Source organism: Engystomops pustulosus, chromosome 7 (genome assembly GCF_040894005.1).
Source record: "Engystomops pustulosus chromosome 7, aEngPut4.maternal, whole genome shotgun sequence".
Classification (NCBI taxonomy): Eukaryota; Metazoa; Chordata; class Amphibia; order Anura; family Leptodactylidae; genus Engystomops; species Engystomops pustulosus.
The window spans coordinates 79017478-79034451 of record NC_092417.1 but is presented as its reverse complement, the minus strand read 5'-3'; the positions used below and the strand labels follow the sequence as shown (position 1 = coordinate 79034451).

The 16974-nt window shown below is 45.3% G+C and overlaps 1 protein-coding gene across 1 annotated transcript in view; it reads right to left on the bottom strand.

The window, feature by feature from the left end:
• Positions 1-734, bottom strand: part of CRISPLD2 (cysteine rich secretory protein LCCL domain containing 2) — a 36923-nt gene extending 36189 nt beyond the window's left edge. Inside the window, exon 1 of the mRNA XM_072117041.1 lies at positions 467-734. The gene's annotated coding sequence lies outside the window, so the exon portion shown is untranslated. The remainder of the gene's footprint in view (positions 1-466) is intronic.
• Between the last annotated feature and the right edge of the window lie 16240 nt (positions 735-16974).

Sequence of the window (16974 nt, the reverse complement as noted above, 5' to 3'; positions counted from 1 at the left end):
ACCTGTGCTCATCTCTGGACAGGAGCAGGCATGTTATATAGAAAGGATGGTGGGTCCTACCTGTGCTCATCTCTGGACAGCAGCAGGCATGTTATATAGAGAGGATGGTGGGTCCTACCTGTGCTCATCTCTGGACAGCAGCAGGCATGTTATATAGAAAGGATGGTGGGTCCTACCTGTGCTCATCTCTGGACAGCAGCAGGCATGTTATATAGAAAGGATGGTGGGTCCTACCTGTGCTCATCTCTGGACAGCAGCAGGCATGTTATATAGAGAGGATGGTGGGTCCTACCTGTACTCATCTCTGGACAGCAGCAGGCATGTTATATACAGAGAATGGTGGGTCCTACCTGTACTGATCTGTGGACAGCTGCAGGCATGTTATATACAGAGGATGGTGGGTCCTACCTGTACTCATCTCTGGACAGAAGCAGGGATGTTATATAGAGAGGATGGTGGGTCCTACCTGTGCTCAGCTCTGGGAACCAGCAGTATAAGCTCCAGGGATCTCAGCTGCCTCTTCTGAACTGACTTCAGGGCTCAAGTCTCTCTCCTATTTATACTTGTGGGACCTTTGATCATATCCTGGAAGTCAATGTTCTTGGCAAGTGTTCCTTTTCTGACGAAATGAAGAAATAGGTGTCATCGAAGATCTTCTTCTCCAGGCGATAGCAAGAGGTCCAAGGCAAGGTCACAGCAGCAGTAGCAGCAGCGCAGGAGTGCAGAGTGTGACTCCAACTCAGCTCCTATAGGTCAGTGCATGAGGAACACTCCAACCCTCCTACCAGCCCATCTGCTACTGCTGCAAGGGATCTCCAGGCTCCTTACACAGTGGAAGGAGAGAACAGGAGCATGAAGAGGCTGTGACACCTGAACACACATACATACATACATATATAAATATAGTAAATTATCTGCAGAGAGAGCTCAGGGGCAGCAGCACTTTCCTTCTTATCATAATGTGCTCTGTGGGGGACATTTATTAGTAGTCAGGAATTATGCGCCAATTTATTTAGTTTTTTGCTTTTCTGCTCTACAGATTTATCGTAGTAACTTTGCCATTTTGATAAATCTTGCATATGAAGTACTGATGTATTTCACATTCATGAAGGCGGCTTTTTAGTAAATCAAGCTCCAACATCTGGAAGCAGGCGAAATACAAAAATAAATTAGGAGCAAACCAGGTGATACACAGCAAACTCCTGGATGTTTATGAAAAAGTTGAAGAGAAACCCAAATGCACAAAAACAAAAACAACCTGCATCAAAATAACATTTCAGTTGAAGGACCTCCAAAGGTCCTGGATGGGTTTTTGTATGCTTGTGTGGTAAGATTGTATGTATGAGGATTTCAGGGCTGAAGGTCCATCTCTCATATGTACAGGGAATTATCAAACTTGGTGGAGGGTTGGGCGTCCTTCCAAAGTGCCCATATTATAATCTGCTCCCGCATGTTGCAGGTCCTAAACAGTACACCATGGCACAAAGGTCCTATTGGTAAATATTGATTGTGTGAGAAGCAAAAAAAAATGAATGTGTAGTACTAATATGTGTAGTTGGTAGTTCATTATACCTCCAGGGAATAATTCATTGGTATAACAATTTCCTATGCTCTTATCTAAATGTAGAGTCAGACACCGCTTATAGTCAGTATATAGATGGTATTAAAGCTTAAACTGAAATGTATATAAGCGAAGTAAAGATTGATGATTCATTACCACTTAGTCATGTAAATAGCACCGTCCATTCCCTGGAGCCATAAACAAGTAGGTCTACTTCAATATATCTAGAAGACGGGAGTCTGGACACAAGATATAATATTACAGTATTACATATATTTTCAGTCCGAATAGCCAATAAGACTCATATAAGCAACTATAACATCGATATTATCCTGAGGTCATTTACACTTTGCTGCATCACCTGGATGTACCTGCTACTGTTACCTGAGAATTTGACAACGTGGGGCTTATTTACTAAGGGTACGTGGGCGCGCTTTTGTCGGGTTTTGCGTGGATGTGACAGATATTTAACAGGGGATTGTGTCGCACACGATTGGATTGTTGCTGCGCCGGCTTTCATGCAACAGAACTGGGAGGGGGGGCATTGGACGATCCGACGGATTTGGACTGAGCGCAGGATTAATCTTTCAAATTGTGTCACAAGACCAAGCAATTACATGCACCAGGAAGAACAAGGTGAACTCCGGCGGACCTGAGGGGGGAAGCGACAAATGCACGATCTTAGTGAAAAGGGCGCACGATCATAGTGAATCGCTGCACAGTGCATTATTGTCAGACAACGCACTTTGTGTGAACTCCTCCGGTCAGGTACGTAAATGTGCCCCAGTGTGTCTGCCAGTAACAAACATCAGGTCCCTTATTATTCACTCTTCTAGTTTTGCTACATTTTATGGTCTCCTCTAGTTTCTGTGACCAGCAGAGGGCGACTAGAACATTCCAACTAGAGACTTTGGTCCTGACATTTCTCCTACAGAGGGAAAGAAAGCTGTTGGAGAAGGTTTTAAAGCGCGAAAAGGCGGTGTGCGTACGTGACAGGTGAGTGAGGGGTATCAGGAGCACCCGTGACATCCACAAGCAGAATAAGCCACAAGAGGCCATTGCTAAATAATTTGGTTGTTCAAAGAGCGCTCTACCAAAGCATATTAAAGTGGGTAGAAGAAGGTGCGCAAGCAACTGGGATAACCACTACTCTAAAAAGGATTGTTACGAAAAGGCCATTCAAAAATTTGGGCGAATAAACTGCTGCAGGAGTCAGCAATTCAAGAGCCACCACACATAGACGTATGCATGGTCAAGGGCTACAAGTGTCATATTTCACATTTAGTCCAGCCATCTACCAGGACAATTTGGAAAACTTGATGTGTCCCTCTTCTTTTCTCCAAAAATTATGGGCAGATCTAACCATTTGGTCTCATCTGTACAAAGATGAGATTCTGATTTCTGCTGCACACTGTTTTGGAATGGAGGGTTCAGGTGCTCTGGAGAGGGTCCCAACCCCGTATCGTATAGAAATTATGGAACTCCAGTCACACTGTTAAGTAATCTTTGAATTTATTTTTACACAAACTCCAATTGTGACGTTTCGGTCTGTGTTAGACCTTCATCAGACTCTGTGGGTACAATAGGTGCATAATTATAGTGGATACAAAGTTTCAAAATATACAAATATATACATATATACAAAATTGTTTGGAAAACATTCTGATATTCTCAGCACATGTGTGTAATCATAGTATTTATATTATGGAGTATAACATCATCATAACAATATCATGACAGAAAATACAAGATCACCAAAATTTTAAACAAGGTAGTATAGTCGTGTGGAAGGTAAATAGACTTCGGCTTGCCATGGAAGGGACTATTTTGTGAGAAGCGGAAACATGTGATGGGGATCTCCAATCACAGGATACATATATTAAATCTGGTCAGGATGACATGATCTGAAAAGAGAAAAACAGCTTACCAGTTTGTCTTATAGAAATGGGGATCAAGGTGGTGGCATGTAGCCCTGGAGCACCGAAGAGCAGGAATTGCGGTCGTAGCCGCTCTGGGAAAGAGGTGCTGTGTGTCTCATGGTGCCGGCATCTCTAAAAAGCCTCCGTGGAGGAGGTGGGAGGGAACTTCCGGTTTCGGGCCGGAGTACTTCCGGTTGCCGACCGGAAGTTATGGTATATGCGTTCCATTGTTGGAACGCATGTGCGCGCATGCGCACTAGAAGTTCAGGTCGTAATGGGCGAGGATCGGGGGGAGGAGACATCGCGGTCGCGATTTGAAGAATGGGTAAGTATCTAGGGATATAGGTACAGTATATGTTTAGTTGATACAGAAAAGGGGGCTGGTTGATCAACATACAGAGGAAGACAGTATAATGACTCAGAGACTGATGACAGAGGGATATTGGCTGTCGGAGCAGATCAGAATAAGAGAAAATAGAGTCAGGTATACAGATAGAATATGGGGTGGATGAAATGGGGAGAAGAAAAATTAAGGCATGGGGAAAAAAGGGAAAAGTAGCACACGGGGGATAGGGTTGTTACCCATCCTCGGACGTGCTGCGCAGGTAGTCCCATCTTCCTTGTCTTATCGTCTCTGTGGGAAATAAGTTGGTACGATGTTATATCAATAGCATATGTATTCAACAAAAACTCTGTATGCTATAGTCCCGGTTGAGTCCATCTGGTTGCAGAGTTTGTAATGTGTGAATCCAATAGGATTCACGCTTTTTTAGGAGGGCAACTCGATCCCCTCCTCTCCTTGGTGTCTCAATCCGATCGATAATCTGAAATGTGAGTTGGTTAATTGAGTGTCTGGCCTCTGAGAAATGAGCTGGAATGGGAAGCAATATGTTGTTCAAACGGATAGTGGATTTGTGTTTGGATACCCTGTCACGTATCTTTTGTGTTGTCTCTCCTATATAGCCAAGGCCGCATGGGCACTTGATGAGGTAGATACAGTAGTCTGTGTCACAGGTATAGTATCCTCTTATCGGGTAGCGTTTGCCTGACAGTGGGTGTGTGAATGAATCACCTCTGTGCACGTTGGTACATTGGGCTCAGTGTCGGCATGGGAAAGTGCCTTTTTTGGGGGTTTGTAGAAAAGTTTGTCGGGGTACTTTGGTTATTGTGCCCAGGTCAGCTTTTACAAGTTTGTCTCTTAGATTGTGGGGTCTCTTAAAGCATGGTAAGAAAGGGTGTTGAAATTCAACTACGGATGGATGCCCTTTGTTGAGGATGGACCAGTGTTTTCTGATGGATTGGTGGATCTTATATGCATTGGGGTGGTATGAATGTACAAAGGGAATACGTGGTGGTTTATTTTGTTGCGGGCGTGGTTGTCGGGTTCTATGGATGTCTAGGGTGTTCGTGGGGTAACCTCTGTTGGTAAACCTGGTTTCCATCTCTTTAAGGCGTGTATCGACTAGTTCCGGTTTGCTGACTATGCGTTCGACTCTACTAAATTGGGAAAAGGGTAGTGAGGTTTTGGTGGATTTTGGGTGATAGCTGGTAAAATGTAGCAGGTTATTGCGATCGGTGGGTTTGGTGTATATGTCAGTCCAGAGTGTGCCATCGCTGTTTTTGTTGACCAATGTGTCCAAAAATTGTATCTTATTGTGATCGTGGTGGATGGTAAATTGTAGTTCGGGTCGGATGGAGTTAAGGTAGTGTAGGAACTCTAGGAGTGTAATTTCGGTACCCTCCCATACACAGAATATGTCGTCTATATAGCGTTTCCAAATATGGCAATGTTCTGAAAATATGTGGTTGGGATAGATGTAAGATTCCTCGAAGTCTGACATATATGTGTTAGCGTAGGGGGGGGCTACGTTTGAGCCCATGGCGGTACCCTGTCTTTGTATGTAAAAGGTGTCTTGAAACATAAAGTAGTTTTCGGTGAGTACTAATTGTAAAAGGTCCATGATGAAGTCTATTTCCGATTGTTGGTATTCATGTAGAGTGAGTAATCTCTGTACAGCTGCTATGCCTAAGTCATGTCTGATGGATGTGTAAAGGCTATTGACGTCAAACGTGGCAAGGATGGTATCAGGGTGTAGTCTGTGAATGTCTTTGATGAGTTGGAGGAATTCTGATGTATCTAGAAGAAAGGACTTGGTGGTTTTATTTTCTCTTATTCTGATCTGCTCCGACAGCCAATATCCCTCTGTCATCAGTCTCTGAGTCATTATACTGTCTTCCTCTGTATGTTGATCAACCAGCCCCCTTTTCTGTATCAACTAAACATATACTGTACCTATATCCCTAGATACTTACCCATTCTTCAAATCGCGACCGCGATGTCTCCTCCCCCCGATCCTCGCCCATTACGACCTGAACTTCTAGTGCGCATGCGCGCACATGCGTTCCAACAATGGAACGCATATACCATAACTTCCGGTCGGCAACCGGAAGTACTCCGGCCCGAAACCGGAAGTTCCCTCCCACCTCCTCCACGGAGGCTTTTTAGAGATGCCGGCACCATGAGACACACAGCACCTCTTTCCCAGAGCGGCTACGACCGCAATTCCTGCTCTTCGGTGCTCCAGGGCTACATGCCACCACCTTGATCCCCATTTCTATAAGACAAACTGGTAAGCTGTTTTTCTCTTTTCAGATCATGTCATCCTGACCAGATTTAATATATGTATCCTGTGATTGGAGATCCCCATCACATGTTTCCGCTTCTCACAAAGTAGTCCCTTCCATGGCAAGCCGAAGTCTATTTACCTTCCACACGACTATACTACCTTGTTTAAAATTTTGGTGATCTTGTATTTTCTGTCATGATATTGTTATGATGATGTTATACTCCATAATATAAATACTATGATTACACACATGTGCTGAGAATATCAGAATGTTTTCCAAACAATTTTGTATATATGTATATATTTGTATATTTTGAAACTTTGTATCCACTATAATTATGCACCTATTGTACCCACAGAGTCTGATGAAGGTCTAACACAGACCGAAACGTCACAATTGGAGTTTGTGTAAAAATAAATTCAAAGATTACTTAACAGTGTGACTGGAGTTCCATAATCTCATCTGTACAAAGGACATTGTTCCAGAAGTCTTATAACTTTGCATACAATAGTCATGCTGCTTTGTTCTTTGTAGAAAAAAAAGCAATTTACACCGTGTAATATAACTTAACACAATAACTAAGGCCTGTAGAATCTGAGATATAACTAGGGCTGGGGACAAATCAGTTTGGTTCCCAAGGCATAGCAGACAAATTGAGATCTCCTGAAATATTCCGTAAAATTAAATGACAATAGCACCATCAGAAGACAGGGAACCTGTCTGCAGATGTGTGGCTCTCTAACCACAGGTAGGAGCTGAGTGCATGGATCCAATACATTTAGACATATACCCACATTTCCCCAGTCTCTTTCACAGCCTGTACTCCAAATTGCCCCTACTTCTAATGCAGCCTGCATGTCCCTTGCCTTCTTGCATAGCATGCACCCTATGTCCTTCTCCTTCTTACACATCCTGCACGCTCATGTCTACCACCACCCCGCCTTCCTTCTCATCCTGATGTCCTGTCTTCACCAAGTCCTCAAGTCCTGCTGCCCAGGAGGAACAACTATAAGTATAAGCATAAAATTATATATACATTTGCATATCGATATGTATTTATAGGTACAGGATAGTGATTGTTTGCCATTTTTCAAACTACCCACCCTTTAAAAAAGGTAGAGAGGTGGACCCATCACAACATCCTTGGTCCTGGATGTAATTCTCACGTTTCCTTCGCAATTTTTTCTGAGCTTGCACAATCTGACATTTCCAAGAATTTGCTGCGGTGTCTGTTTTATACTTTCTTTCTGTAGAATGATGAATTTCAGTTTCTTTGGTAATGACTTTATAACCCTTACCACATTGATAGGCAGTAACAATTGCTTATATAAGATGACTACTATAGTCTTTCTTCCATGGAGTTGTGTTAATCTGAACTTAATGCTCCCAATCTACAATATAACACTTCTGCTTTAAATAGGTGGTCACACTTACTGAAGATCAATTAATCAAGGTGATTTAATAAGCAGCACTTCTCTACTGCTCACCCTATTACTGTCAATAGAAGTGGTAAAAATGTACTTGATTTTTCATACACTATTTCTGCATTTTGGCCTAGGTTTTTTTGGCAGCCAAATAATGACTAGGTGAGAGCAGGACCATGGACCCTAGGGAAAATGGAGATGTGATTAATTACCTCTTCTTCCTTATCCGATTCTCACAGCGCAGTGCAGTGGGGCAGCAGAAGTTGAGCAGTGCAGTGGGGAGCAGAGCCGGAGCTACATTCCCGGCGGTCATGTGATTGCCAAATCTGTAGAAGTTAATCTGATCAAACACCTGCCCCCAAGTGGGTCATTTCCCCCTGTAACTGGCGCTTTTAGAGATGTGAAAACTAGAAAGTAAAAAAAAAAATGGAAAAATATCCATTCTTTTATGATCTCATGGGGTCACATCACATATTAATAAAGATTTAAAAATAAACATTAATATTACCCAATAAAATAAAATAAATTCCTACTACACCATAAAAAACATCGCCATAGTCGCCCCGTTTGCACCAGACTAGGTATATTATCATAACGACCATAACACACTATGGCATTAAAGGGGTATTCCCATCTGGGCATTCACATTTAATTTAATTCATTTGCCATATGTAAACATTTCTTCAATTGGATGTTATTATAAAAAATGTTCCTGTGTGAAGATAATTTCTCAGAAATGTAGCCATGTTGTCCCTTAGAAACCATATAGCTTCCTCAGATACGACCACCCTGCACTCTGACAGTGGTGGCCAGACATGCGCTATTGAGCTCTGTCTGACCACATGGATTCAGCGATCATTACCACAGGACGGCTGTGGGACATACAGTATCTCCTGGACATTTCATAAACAAAAACCTTTTATTTCTTTGTGCAATCCCTCCAGCAGAGGTGGACGTATCCAAGGACACAGTCTTGTTTCTAAGGGACCATATCACTACATGAGAAATTATCTTCACCTAGGTAATTTTTTTTTTTTTTTAATAAAATCTAATTGAAGGAATGTATATATATGGCTGATCAATCAAACTGAATGTTAATGCCCAGACAAGAATATCCCTTTAATTTACAATGGTCATTTTCAGTTCATTTAAAAACTGATAAAAAAATACACTCACCGGCCACTTTATTAGGTACACCTGTCCAACTGCTCGTTAACACTTAATTTCTAATCAGCCAATCACATGGCAGCAACTCAGTGCATTTAGGCATGTAGACATGGTCAAGACAATCTCCTACAGTTCAAACCGAGCATCAGTATGGGGAAGAAAGGTGATTTGAGTGCCTTTGAACGTGGCATGGTTGTTGGTGCCAGAAGGGCTGGTCTGAGTATTTCAGAAACTGCTGATCTACTGGGATTTTCACGCACAACCATCTCTAGGGTTTACAGAGAATGGTCCGAAAAAGAAAAAACATCCAGTGAGCGGCAGTTCTGTGGGCAGAAATGCCTTGTTGATGCCATAGGTCAGAGGAGAATGGGCAGACTGGTTCGAGCTGATAGAAAGGCAACAGTGACTCAAATCGCCACCCGTTACAACCAAGGTAGGCAGAAGAGCATCTCTGAACGCACAGTACGTCGAACTTTGAGGCAGATGGGCTACAGCAGCAGAAGACCACACCGGGTGCCACTCCTTTCAGCTAAGAACAGGAAACTGAGGCTACAATTTGCACAAGCTCATCGAAATTGGACAGTAGAAGATTGGAAAAACGTTGCCTGGTCTGATGAGTCTCGATTTCTGCTGCAACATTCGGATGGTAGGGTCAGAATTTGGCGTCAACAACATGAAAGCATGGATCCATCCTGCCTTGTATCAATGGTTCAGGCTGGTGGTGGTGGTGTCATGGTTTGGGGAACATTTTCTTGGCACTCTTTGGGCCCCTTGGTACCAATTGAGCATCGTTGCAACGCCACAGCCTACCTGAGTATTGTTGCTGACCATGTCCATCCCTTTATGACCACAATGTACCCAACATCTGATGGCTACTTTCAGCAGGATAATGCACCATGTCATAAAGCTGGAATCATCTCAGACTGGTTTCTTGAACATGACAATGAGTTCACTGTACTCAAATGGCCTCCACAGTCACCCGATCTCAATCCAATAGAGCATCTTTGGTATGTGGTGGAAAGCATCATGGATGTGCAGCCGACAAATCTGCGGCAACTGTGTGATGCCATCATGTCAATATGGACCAAAATCTCTGAGGAATGCTTCCAGCACCTTGTTGAATCTATGCCACGAAGAATTGAGGCAGTTCTGAAGGCAAAAGGGGGTCCAACCCGTTACTAGCATGGTGTACCTAATAAAGTAGCCGGTGAGTGTATATACCATACATTACAAAAAAAAATTTTTCTTCAGTTTTTGTAAATTTAACCCCCAAAAAAACTAAATATGGGAAAAAAAATCCATTGACTTATTATATTTTTTTTTTATATATAATTGTGTTTTTATTATTATTTTTCAAAAATATTTAACAAACAAGTTATCATGTACAAATATCACATAAAAATTTTCCAATAATAAAATAATTAAAAGACAAAAGAGAAGGGATCTATTTCCCCGTGGAGTATCAACAGTGTAAATATCCTGTTTGCGTATCATAATGCAAAATCCAGCAGTAACATATGCCTACTATATTAAAACAAATACCAAAGATGGCATCATATCAATGCTTAACCATTCTGAAGAGGTTGGGAAAAAGGGTACGGACAAAGACAAAGTCATTCATACTCACTACGACAACAATTACCACTTGGGAAGACACTAAAAGGATGGCCCTGTCACTCTCCTCCTCTTGCTCGTTCCTCAATCCAGTAGCGGTCCCATCGATCCCAGGTTTTGTCAAACTGTGGAATACGATTGTTCAGGGAAGCGGTCAGATATTCCATACTGCGAGTTTCTCTAACCCTAGAGAGAAGATCCATTCGGGAGGGGGGGGCTTGTCTCTTCCAAAACTGCGCTATCAGACATCTCGCAGCTGTGAGAATGTGTAGGCTCAGTTTTGTGGTCGCCTTGTCCATGGGGTGTGGAGAGACGTTCAGCAAGTGAAATAATGGGGAGAGTGGGATATCCACCTCTACGACCTCCCGAAGGAGAGTCTTTACTTCCTGCCAAAAAGGCTGCAACAATGGGCACGTCCAGAAGATGTGTTGAAGAGTACCTCCAACTGAGCCACATCGCCAGCAAGTATCTGGTGTGTCTGGGAATAATCTGTGCAGCAAGGATGGGGTATGGTACCACTGCATCAACAGTTTGTACTGGTTCTCCTTATGTGTAGCACACAGGGAGGTCTTAGCCGCCCTATGCCAAATCAGTCGCCCCCCCCCACTATGCTCTCCCACTTGGCCATATACGGGTGTGCAATGAGCTCGTCTGGGCTGGGATGGAGTAGTATCATGTAGATATCTGATATGAGTCCAGATGTTTGGGTCGCAGTTTTGCAAATGTGTTCAAACGTAGTGGGTGCCGAGACTGTCTCAGCACTGTCCAGGGATTGTAAAAAGTGTCTAATTCGAATGTAGTGAAAATTGGCCGCCTGTGGGAGATGGAATTTATCCTGTAGGGCTGCAAAGGGCAAGATCTTCCTATCGTGGTAATCCACAATATCTGCAAATCTAAATAAACCCTTCTCATGCCAGGGTTTAATTTCCGGCCCAGCCCCAGCTTGTTGCATGAGGGGAGTGTGTAAAAAGGATTGCATAGGGGAGCACTTGGACACCAATGGGAACCTGGCCAAACAGGCCCTCCATAACTTAATCGTGAATGAGATAGGGCCTAGTTGGGAATCAGGCAGCGCAGGCGCCTCTTTGGGCCAAAGGTAGGAGTTAGGATGAAAGGGGGCCAGCCATAGTTTCTCTATCTCCATCCACTTAGAGAATGCCAGTAGGGTGGACCATGCAGGAATGCGTCTCAAGTGTGTTGCCCAGTAGTATTTGGTTATGTCCGGCACCGATAGGCCGCCCCTGGATTTGTGAGAGAGTAGAACAGACCTGGAAACTCTGTGTCTCTTTTTCGCCCAGATAAAGTGCAATATTGATGCTTGCAGGGACCTCAGAGCGCCCAACGGCACCGCTACTGGCAAGGTTTCAAAAAGGTACAGCAGCTTAGGCAGAATAGTCATTTTGACCGCTGCTATCCTGCCAAAAAGAGAGAGGGGGAGACTGTTCCAGTTATTAAGGAGAGTCCTTATTTCCTGAAAACTACCAGGAAAATTCTGCCCATACAGTGTATTGTAAGAGGGGGTCAGGAGTATCCCCAGGTACTTGATAGTGTCTGCTTTCCAGTTATATCTGAATGTGCCCTTCAATTGGTCTACCAGCGGTTGGGTAAAATTGAGGGGCAATGCCTCCGTCTTTGAGGTGTTCACTTTATAGCCCGAGAGACGGCCATATTGTTGTAGCCTCGCTTGTAGGTTGGGTAGGGAGATTAGGGGCTGAGTGATGGTGAGCAGGATATCATCTGCGAACAACGACAATTTAAATTCCTTGTCTCTAACCATAACGCCATGGATATTGGGGTCTAGACGGATAATGGAGGCCAAGGGTTCAATGCAAAGAATAAAGAGGAGGGGAGAGAGTGGGCAACCCTGACGTGTACCATTCTTGATCCGCAGAGGTGGGGAGGACGCGTGTGGGAGCTTAATTTCTGCTGTGGGATTTGAATATAACTCCCTCAGAGCCTGGAGAAAGGGACCCTTTATTCCTATGTGTTCCAGGACTTGAAACATAAAGGGCCAGCTGAGGCGATCAAACGCCTTCTCTGCGTCTAAACTGAGAATTAGGGCCTGATCCTTTTGCTTATTAATTACATCGATAAGATCAATTGTTCTCCTCGTGTTGTCGCCACCTTGTCGTCCAGGTACAAAGCCCACCTGGTCCTTATGGATTACCTGAGGAATCCACTGAATCAGGCGATTGGCCAGTAGTTTTGTGAATATTTTTAGGTCTGCGTTTAGAAGTGCAAGCGGCCTATAATTAGCACAATCGGTTGCATCTTTCCCAGGCTTGGGGATAAGGGTGATATAGGAATGGGTGAAAGTTGTAGGCATGGGTTCACCTTGTAAGAACGCGTTAAACACTTTTGTCATATGTGGCAGCACCACAGGGGAGAAGGTCTGATAGTAAAGATATGTGAGCCCATCTGGGCCCGGGGATTTCCCATTTGGCATTTCTTTGATCACCTCCTCTATCTCATCCGACGTTAACTCTGAGTTGAGCGTCTCGATGGCCTCTGAGGGGAGTCCCGGTAGGGAGCAGGAGCTCAAGAAGTCCGAGAGCAGCGTTTTTCTAAGGCCCTCATCCAGGGGTAGAGTATTTGGCAGGGAATACAGTTTGGCATAAAATTCTTGGAAGCGAGAGGCAATCGCTCTCGGGTCATGTAATAGATTTCCCCGGGGATCCCGTATAACATGGGGAGTTTGGTGCTCTCTCTCTTCTCTCTCAATTGTCTCGCTAGGAGAGAATGGTGCTTATTGGCCTGTTCGTAATACCGTTGCCTAGTAAACACTAGTAATTTCTCTACCTCTTGAGTCTGAACCTCTCGCAACTGCTCCCTAACCTCAATTAACTGTTGGAGTCTCCTCCTAGTGGGTTTGGCTAATAGGGCTGCCTCTTGCTTACCAATCTCCTTTCTCAATTCCTTTTCCAGATGGATCCTGTTTCTTTTCAATCTGGTTCCCTGTTCTATACAATGGCCTCTGAAGACCGCCTTGTGAGCTTCCCATATCATAGGGATAGAGGGGATTGAATCCTCATTAAGCTGAAAATATTCCCGTAGTGCTCCATTTAACTCCTCCTTGATCAGGGGTTTCTTAAGAAGGGATTCATTTAAACACCAATGACATGCCCTCGTTGTGGTATGGCCCTCACTAAGCTGTAATAGGACTGGCGCATGGTCTGACCACGATATGTCTCCCACCTCTGCGGAATGCATCATTCGCAAGAATTGGATGTCTCCAAACCAGTAATCTATACGAGTATGGGTGCCATGTGGTGCAGAGTAGAAAGTAAATGAGCGGTCGCCCGGGTTGCCCACTCTCCACAAATCATATAAAGCAAACCTCCTGATGACTCTACGGAAAGCCGCTGAAATAGTGCTCTGTGATCTAGTGGCGGGATTGGGGTCGATAGCCAGCCGGTCCATATTTTCTGAGAATATTACATTGAAGTCCCCTCCTATCAGTAGGGGTGCTGCTGGGAGTCTGGCTATTTTATTCAGGACCTTGGTAATGAAGCGGACCTGCGATGAATTGGGGGCGTAAATATTGCATAAAATCACAGGCGAGCCGAACATTTTACCCTGAATAATGAGAAAGCGGCCCATGGGATCCGCAGTTACTGTCTCAGGCACTATGGGGCACGAGGTGGAGAACAGGATCGCCACTCCTGCTTTTTTGTTCTCTGTACATGCCATATAAGATACCGGGTAAAGGTGCTTAGCAAAATTAAAGTTCCCCGTCGTATCATAGTGTGTCTCCTGCAAGAACACCACATCTGCTCTACTCCTCTTTAGCTCATTAAGCGTGAGACGTCGCTTGCGAGCTGAGTTGAGCCCCTTTACATTGAGTGTCAAAAGCTGAACCATGGTGAGTTAGCTAGCCAATACTCTTGGGCAAGATATGCTGTCTCCCCTGAATAGGATGTAACTGGACAAGTTATGTGTTAGGAGGGGGGGGAGGGAGGTAGGAGAGGCTAAGTGTGGCCTTTTCTCCCTAAAGCCCTAGAGTGACTGTACTAAAGGGTGTCAGTGTACAGAAGCCTAGAGCGTCAGAGAAACCCGCAGAGGCAACAGGGGGGGGCGACAGGGGAAAGGACAAACCTTGCACTCCACAAGGCAAACAGTCAAGACAGATAAAAAAGAAAAAAACAACAAAAAAACCCCCCGAGAGAGAAAAAAATAAGGGAGGGGGGGGGTAATAAGAAAACAAGGATAAATTCCTTATACTATAACCAGGGAGAGGAGAATCTCCTGGCCCTAGTGCAGGTCTATTCAGCTGGTCTACCCCTAAGATGGGGGAGTATAGTCAGCTGAACCGGTTTCACCACCTCCTGTATCAACCCTATGCCAGGGTCAGAGGGCGGGATCCGGAGTAGACCCACTCGGTGGGGAAAAACGTGGCAATAGAACCTAATAGAGGAAAAAAGAAAAAAGCATCAAGTGTAGTTCTACACCAAAATAGAAACTGAGATATATCTCTAACTATCGAGACACTAACCCCGGTGCCCTTGTGCAAATTACATCTGAATTCACAAAGGAGGGGAAGGGTACCCCAAATCAATGCAAATATGGGCAAACATAAGACCCCCTTCAAACAAGTATAATAACTATAAAGGATATATGTTCAGCAGATGTTCCTCTCTAATCATAAGAGTCCTGGGATGGAGCTCTGGTTCGCGGCCTTCGTCTCTTCTGTTGCAGCTGGGTCTTATTCTGCGTATGTCGCATCTGGGGGGGAAGGTCCCCCCAGTCGTCCAGTCGTGGAGTCGGGATGTTCCAGATGTCGCAGAATTCCTGCAGCTCCTCCATCGTTGAGAGCGTCGCCGTTATTCCATCTTTAGTGGCCGACAGGGCAAAAGGAAAGTTCCAGCGATAGGAAATGTCGTGTTGACGTAAAATGTCCAGCAGCGGCCGTAAAATCAGTCTCTTCTGAAGGGTGATCGCAGAGAGATCCTGATAAAGCTGTATGGTATCCCCATTGAAAGCAAAATTCTTTTTCTTCCGCGCCGCAAACATGAGGCGCTCCTTTAATTCAAAGTCATGTACACAGCAGACCACGTCCCTCGGATTTCCTCCCATTACTTTAGGCCTCAATGCTCTATGAGCTCTGTCAAGCTTTACTTGCGTTTCCGGCTCCCCCAATAGTGTCGAGAAAAGCGCTTGAAGTGTGGCACGGACATCTTCTTTACCTTCCACCTCCGATAGGCCCCTCACCCTTATATTATTACGCCTTCCTCTATTGTCGAGGTCTTCCAGGTGTCTGGCCATGTCTTGTAGTGTGACAGAATGAGAGTGCAGGGTATGTTGCGTATGTGCAATCTGGCGCCTTGAGTCCGCCTGTCCAGCTTCTAGGTGGTCAATTTTCTGCGTCATGCCCTGTATATCACGCCGTATCTCCGAAATTTCAGATCTGAAAGCCTCCTTCACTTCAGCAATTAAAGATTTAAAGTCCTCTTTGGTAGGGAGATTCTGAAGATGAGCGTGCCAGAGTGGTTCTGATACCGGTGGTCTCTTGACCGCCATTTCGTCTGTGCCGAAGTGCTCAGGCGATGATGCCCATTCTGGGGAAGGTGCAGCGTAGTGGGCAAGAGTAGGGGTTGCACTTAGCTCATCTTCCGTAGCTTGGGACCGGAGGATAAACGGGATTCCAGGAACAAATTCCCCAGGCTGTGGGAGTTGGGGGGATCTCAGTGGGATGTTCTCAAGATGCCGCCCCTGCCCTTCGCTTTCAAACTGACCCTCATCCATAGGGTCGTGTTCTTCTTCAGAGGTCTGCAGATGTTGCAGGTTAGGCTGTTTTAGATGGAGGGGCGACCCCCCCTCAGTGTGGGGTGGGCTGCCTTTCTGGTCAGGATTCTGCGGAGGTGCCCCTTTAGTCTGGCTTCATTCTGGCGCTGCTGCGCTGTTTCATTCTGGCGCTGCTGCGCCGCTTCATTCTGGCGCTGCTGCGCCACTTTATTCTGGCGCTGCTGCGCCTCAGGAGATCCGCGCTGTCTGTCTGGCTGCGTGCCAAGATGGCGGCTCGGCGCGGCCTGAGAGGCCCGGACTGGATCGCCGCGGGCCACGTGTGGAGGCGGCGCGGCGGTGGATACCGCGGATCCCCGCTTACCCGCTGCAGGCGTGGGTGCCATGGTGAGGGCGTCTGTCGGCTGTGGCTGGTTCCTCGGCAGGCCGTCGGTTCTCTGGGCAGCACGTGGTCCTGTGCTGGCTGCTGCAGAAGAGCGGAGGAAAAAGCGGGTGAGTGGTATTTCGCCCACCCGTTTCGCGTTCTGGGGTCTTGAGGTCTTTACTCCCCTTCTGGGGGTCTTTTTAGCTTTAGGGGCCAGGGTAGGTCCCCTCCTTTAGGGTAAAATAGGCACCGGGGCTGCAGAGCTGTCTCAATGTGCTGCCATCAGGCTCAGGGTCTAGCCACGCCCCCCGACTTATTATATTTTTAACTATACCTATGTGTCATGAAAAAAATACAGCAAGAATCTGCAGAAAGTACTGACCCATAAACCAATAAATATGAACATTTGTTAAAAATGCTCCCGCCATTAAAGCCTTTTAAGGCCTGGTCACAAAGAGGTGAAGGGTGTACAGGCGGTCCCCTACTTAAGAACACCTGACTTACATACGACCCCTAGTTACAAACGGACCTCTGGATTTTGGTAATTTAGTGTACTTT